Source organism: Rattus rattus, chromosome 3 (genome assembly GCF_011064425.1).
Source record: "Rattus rattus isolate New Zealand chromosome 3, Rrattus_CSIRO_v1, whole genome shotgun sequence".
Lineage (NCBI taxonomy): Eukaryota > Metazoa > Chordata > Mammalia > Rodentia > Muridae > Rattus > Rattus rattus.
Genome location: NC_046156.1, coordinates 56,891,876 through 56,897,802, shown reverse-complemented (window position 1 = coordinate 56,897,802; position 5,927 = coordinate 56,891,876).

Here is a 5,927-nt window from a genome sequence, read left to right as displayed (position 1 = left end):
CACATGTTCGATTTTTGTGTTCTGACAAGTTCCTACGTGAGAGCCTTGCAGAACCTGCCCTTGATGGAATCTCAATCTGCCACACATCATTAGTTTGGTTCCCTAAATACCTGTGGTGGACGTGTTCCCTGAGCAAAAGTGACCCCTGTTTTGTCAGGTCAAGACTGTTTCGGGGTTCATTAATCAGGACAGCATGGCACTGCACATTTACACTTGTCTCAAACACCCTCATTCTTTCTAAGTATCAATCTGTTGCCTGAAAAGTATTATTTGTCCTCTGGCCTTGGCTGTGTTAAAGCACAAAGTAAAACAAAACAAAGCATCTCCAAGTACAGTGCTTGATCTGCTCAATACTTCGAAGCACGAGGGACTGAAAGCCTCAGATGTAGCCTGAAAAGCAAGCTCTCTCTCTCTCTCAGTCTCTCTGTCTGTCTCTCTATCTTTCTATGTCTCTGTCTCTCTTTCTCCCTCTCTCTGACCTTCTCCCGCCCTCTTGTCATCTCCCTCATAAATCCCAGAATTCCCCTTACCCAGGATGTGCCATGGAGACTCCAACCTCTCTCTCCCAAAGTCACTAACAGGGCCACTCTCTCCCTCCTCCTCTGAAGGCTTCACTCCAGTGGGTCCAGTCTGATCTTGGGGAGAGAAGCAGGCTGTACAGGGAGGCCTTACCAGGTGCCCTCTGTCTTTTACATCAGGTCACATGTTTTAGGTGATCCATCTATTCATGGCTGTCTCTTCTTCATTAAGCAGAAGCAGAAAGACTTTTCCTGGTGGGGGGGTCTTCATTCATGAAGGTTCCTCCATGATAGAAAGCTTTGATTAGATACGCCGATCACGGCTTCCACTTGTTAACCTGTCCTTTGTTGTAGAGGGATCAGTCATGCTCCTTACCATGGAGGAGAGGCCAAGAGGCTTCCTACTTCCCTCTTCTACAGCTACAACCTTACATTTACTTACATCTTGATTGCATTTTTTGGCTGCTCCCATATATGTCCCTCGAATTTCTGTTTGTTGTGGTGGGGTGGAGTGGTAGAGTACCCCAAGCTACTGACCTCTCAGCTTTATCGCCTTCATACACTACCAAACATAGATTGATCTTCGTGGCTATATAACAGATTTTGGGGAACAGCTTGGCAGGATGATGGGACTGACATCCCGCTTCAGGCTAGGATGTAGAAACGGTGATATTGCCCTTCCTATGTGCTCTGACACTGTACCATGCTACTGTTGTTCCTTTTCTCCCAACTCTAATTCAGATGGAGCATGGGGAGGGCTGAGGAACACTGACACACAGAACATGTTAATTCCACACACACAGAGACGAGAAGGGATCATAAAGGCTTCATTGGCAGCCTTGCCTTGGAGATGGATGGATGCAGAACGGCAGTGCGATGTCAGAAGAATGAAAATGGAGGCCAGAGAAGATGCCCGGGAACCGGAAAGAAGGGGTCCAGGCCAGCCTCAGGAAGAAAGCGCCACTTGAACTTAAAGATTAGCTTCTGCTGTATAGCAAGGTAGAGGCAGCTTGAGCTGTATGAGATGCCACCTCTAAAGACAAATGACAAAGGAAAACTAAGACCTGCCTGAGCAATTAGTGAGACTTTTGAGAATCTAAGTAATGAAACAAGGGACTAAGCTCAATGCCAGAGTTTGCCCAGCCAACCTGGCCTTAGTCCTGGACACCACCAAGGAACGTGGGCTCCCAGCCAGGGAACAGTGCGTGCCAGCCTTTGGTTGACCAGATATGGGGCTGTGCAGCAAAACCAGGCATGCCCTCCTGAGCCTTGAGAACTAGGGGTACTTGAGACAGATAAGCAAAGGACCAACACAGAGAGCAAGAGGAGCGAGTGAGAATAAGAAGACAGACGTGGCCCGGAAGTAAAGGGAGGTGATCCCTCCAAGGAGAGGGCTTTTCTTATGCGCTTGATGCCTACATAAAGAATTGACCAGAAGAAGGAGGAGGAAGAAGAGAAAGAAAAAGAGGAGGAAGAGGAGGGGAAGAAGAGCAGAGGAGGAAGAGAGAATGAAAGGAGGGAGGAAGAGGAGGAGAGGAGGGGAGGAGGAGAAGAAAGAAGAGGAGGAGGAGGAAGGGGGAGAGGAAGAACAGAGGAGGAAGAGGAAGAGAAGGGGAAGAGGAGGAGAAAGAAGAAGGACAGAAAGAGGAGGAAGAGAGGAGAGGAAGAGGGGGAGGAAGAGGAGAGGAGGAGAAAGAGTAGAGGAAAACCTTGCAACAGTTGAGCACAGGGGTACTTAAGATTCTAGTGCTTGGGGATGCAGAGGCAGGAGGAACTCATGTTTGTGGTAGGTACTGAGAGTCTGTATCAGGAAAAAAGAAAAGTAAAAGGAAATGTGAATGCTCTTGAGGGAGTGGGGCTCACAGGTAGAGCTTCTCTCAGACATGTGAGGCCTGGGTTCATTTTTCATAGTGTGAATGTGCCAGCCCATCCCCCACCTCCCCACCCCCACACTAAATGGCATACAAATAGATAGAAGTCGCTTTAACATCACTTGTCAGCACTAAAGGATACATACTTTCACTTTTATATTGATAAAGACAGCAGACACCATTTGGTAACAGTCAGCGCTGCAGTGCTGGGCAAGGCACTCAGACCCGGGGCCACTGCCATGCTCTATGAGTTGGAACATTCATGCCGCTTTTATTTTTCCTTGACATAACCAGTTATCGCAATCCAAGCTGCAAATGCTTGTATCCTTGAGCCAAACTTTACACTTCTAAACATTTGCCCCATAGCAACCTCACAAGTGTACAGAGATGTCACTTCTGACATCCTAATTATGATGAGGTTAACAAACAAACAAAAAGAAAAACCAGAAGCAAGCTAAATGCTGGCCAGACAACAGTCGTAGGAATGATATGTAGTCTGTCTTTACACCTGGGGTGCTGGGGACTGGGAGGGGAAGGGTAGTGATGGAAATACATGTGCCTTGGAACACGGGTGCATGTGTCAGCACTGGGTGAGCGGAGACTGGGGGTGAGCAGTTCCTGTTGGTGGCGTGGGCTGACAACTCGTGGAGAAAGCGACACAGCTTTGTTTTGGTTGGACGAGGAGAGAAGCTGATGCTGTGTCACATGACCCTGCTCCTTGGCCCCATCAATCTTTAATAATCCTTTAAACTTCAGGATATATTTGGTGGGATTGGATTTCTTGTAAATGCTGGTCAGAGGGCTGAGTTCTGTGTCAAGTGTGGCATGGAGCTAGAGAATCAGCCAAACAGACGAGATGGGTGACCGACATCTGGGTCACAGATGCTTATGTATACAGAAGCATTTCCTTGATGTGTATGCAAAACTCTGTTACCAGGGTAACCTCTAGAGAGTGAGAGCTGGGCGTATGGTCCAAAGGTGAGGTTAAGCTTTTCAATTCATACTTTACTGATAATTTAACTTTTTATTCTGTTTTATTTTTTATTATTTATTTATTGAGAAGGGGTCTTGATGTGTAGCTCAGGAAGGGCAATCCTCCTGCCTCTGCGTCTCTCATGCTAGGGTGACAGGCCCGGGCCCACACACTTCTGCACATTCTTACTTCTAAAATTACTTTTTAAAAATTTCACCATTCAGATGATACACTGGGAAACTGTGAGGACTCCTCGCCAAGTTGAAAATAGCATTTCAGCTCTGCCCTAGATTTGATATTTGCATCACTGTGGGAACCCACCATGAGTCTGAAAATCAGGTATGGAGACAGAGACTGAGGCTGCGAAAGGTTTTGGGAAAAGTTAATATTCTTCTGAGGGATAATGGAGCGTCAGCAATACCCCGAACTCCAGGACGGAGGAACTGTTTTTCTGAATTATACGTTTCAACTCTACCACATCCAAGTCCCACTTGAACATGCAAATACTTCAACTGAAAGCACATGGCTGATCTAAAACACTCAAGCAGGGAAGTAACCCCAGATGCATAAATCCCAATTCAGTTACATAAGAAACGTGCAAAAACCACGAGAGCCCCTGCAGTAATGTCATCTAGTGAGACCGAGTGAGACGGGTCCCCGGGCAGAGAAGTCAGAAGAGCGCTCGTGAGTACGTCCTAAGAAATGAAGGAAGAAAGCAAGATCGTGATTGAGAGTCCAAACAACCGAATAAAATAAGAAGACGATGTAACGTATGTAAAGAGAATTCGGCAAGGAGAAAGAAATTCCGGAGAAAGGCTAGAGACGAGAAGCATAAATAAGATGTGTGAGAAGTCTCTCCAGTAGGAAGGGTTCAGGAGATGAGAGAGTATCTGAGCCCGAGGACGAGGTGGGAGACTGCAGCGATCAGACAGATGCAGACAAAATTACATGGAGGGCCCAGTGTGAATAGCGAAATATATTCTTTCCTCTGAAGACGCCAAGTATATGGGTTGCAGAAAGCATTTTTAAAAGAGTCGTAGGGCGGAAATTCTCAGAACTAAGAAAAAAAGATGCCAGTGCGCATCTAGAAGGCCTTTATGATTCCAAATAGAAAAAAACTGAAAAAGAACTCTCCCCTTATATTGTAATTAAAATAGTAAATACACAAATCAAAGAAAGAATATTAAGGGGGCGGGGGGAGATGCAGACTTGCCTATGAAGGCAGGTTGACAGAGTGACCGCAGATTCCGCAAACAAGACTCTCAAAGCCAGAAGGTCTTGAAATGATGTACTTCAATCTGTGAATGGCAACAGCTGTCAGCACAGACAAGCTATACCCAGCCAAGCTACCTATCATAATTGAAGGGAAAATGAAAACGTCCCATGATAAAAATGAAGGAATAGAGAATGATTGAGGCAACTCTGTAGATGATACTTGAAGGAATCCTTCAGACTGAAGAGAAAAACTAATCCATCCATGAGGCCACGAGACAAACAAACAAACAAACCATGCTAAACAAACAAACAGAAGCAGGGGGAAACCAGGAAACAGCACAGTACAGCAGATGCTAGGCAGCAATGCACACATTTCCATAACAATTTCGAGTATCAATGGTCTCGATCTCCCAGCCAAAGAAAGGCACTGACTAGAAGATTGGATAAAAAGAGCATCAAACTATCCATCTACTTTCTGTCTCCAAGAGTCCCACCTTATGACAAAAGATGGATGCTACCCTAGGGAAAAGGATGGTCCAAGCAGATGGACTGAGGAGACAAGGAAACAGAATTTGTATCTGTTCTAATACCTGACAAAATAATCCTAAACAAAAATTGGGGGTAAATGATAAAGGAGAGTACCTCATGGTGATTCAATGTTACAATGTTACAATGTTAAACAGATACACCCCAAACACACAATACAGACTAATCCTACCACAATAGTAACTGATGGCTTAGTTACTTTTCTATTGCTGTGAAGAGACCAAGGCAACTTACAAAATAAAGCATTTATTAGGGACTTCCTTACAGTTCCAGAAGGTGAGTCCCTCATCATCGTAGCAGGAGGCTTGACAGCAGGCAAGCACCCGAGGTGCTGGAGCAGTGGCTGAGAGCTTACATCTACAAATTGGAGGCAAGAGGCAGAGAGCTAACTGGGAATAGTGTTTTCTTTGGTTTCTGTTGTTGCTGCTGCTTTTGTTTGTTTGGTTTGTTTTGAGACAGGGTCTCTCTACATAGCCTTGGCTGTCCTGGAATTTGCTCTGTAGACCACACTGGCTTCAAACTCAGTGAAATCTGCCTGCCTCTGCCTCTGGGATTAAAGGCATGCACCACCACGCCAGGAAGGTATGGGCTTTTGAAACCTCAAAGCCCATCCTCAGTGACACAACTTCACAAGGTCACACCGCCTAATCATTTGTAAGCAGTTCCACCAATGGTAGACAAACCATCCAAAGATGAGTCTGTGGGATCGTTCTCATTCAAACCACCACAGCTGAGGACCAAAATAGCTAGCTCTCTTACCAATTCTGCAAAAAATAAAATAGTAGAGAAATATAAAAGTTAAAT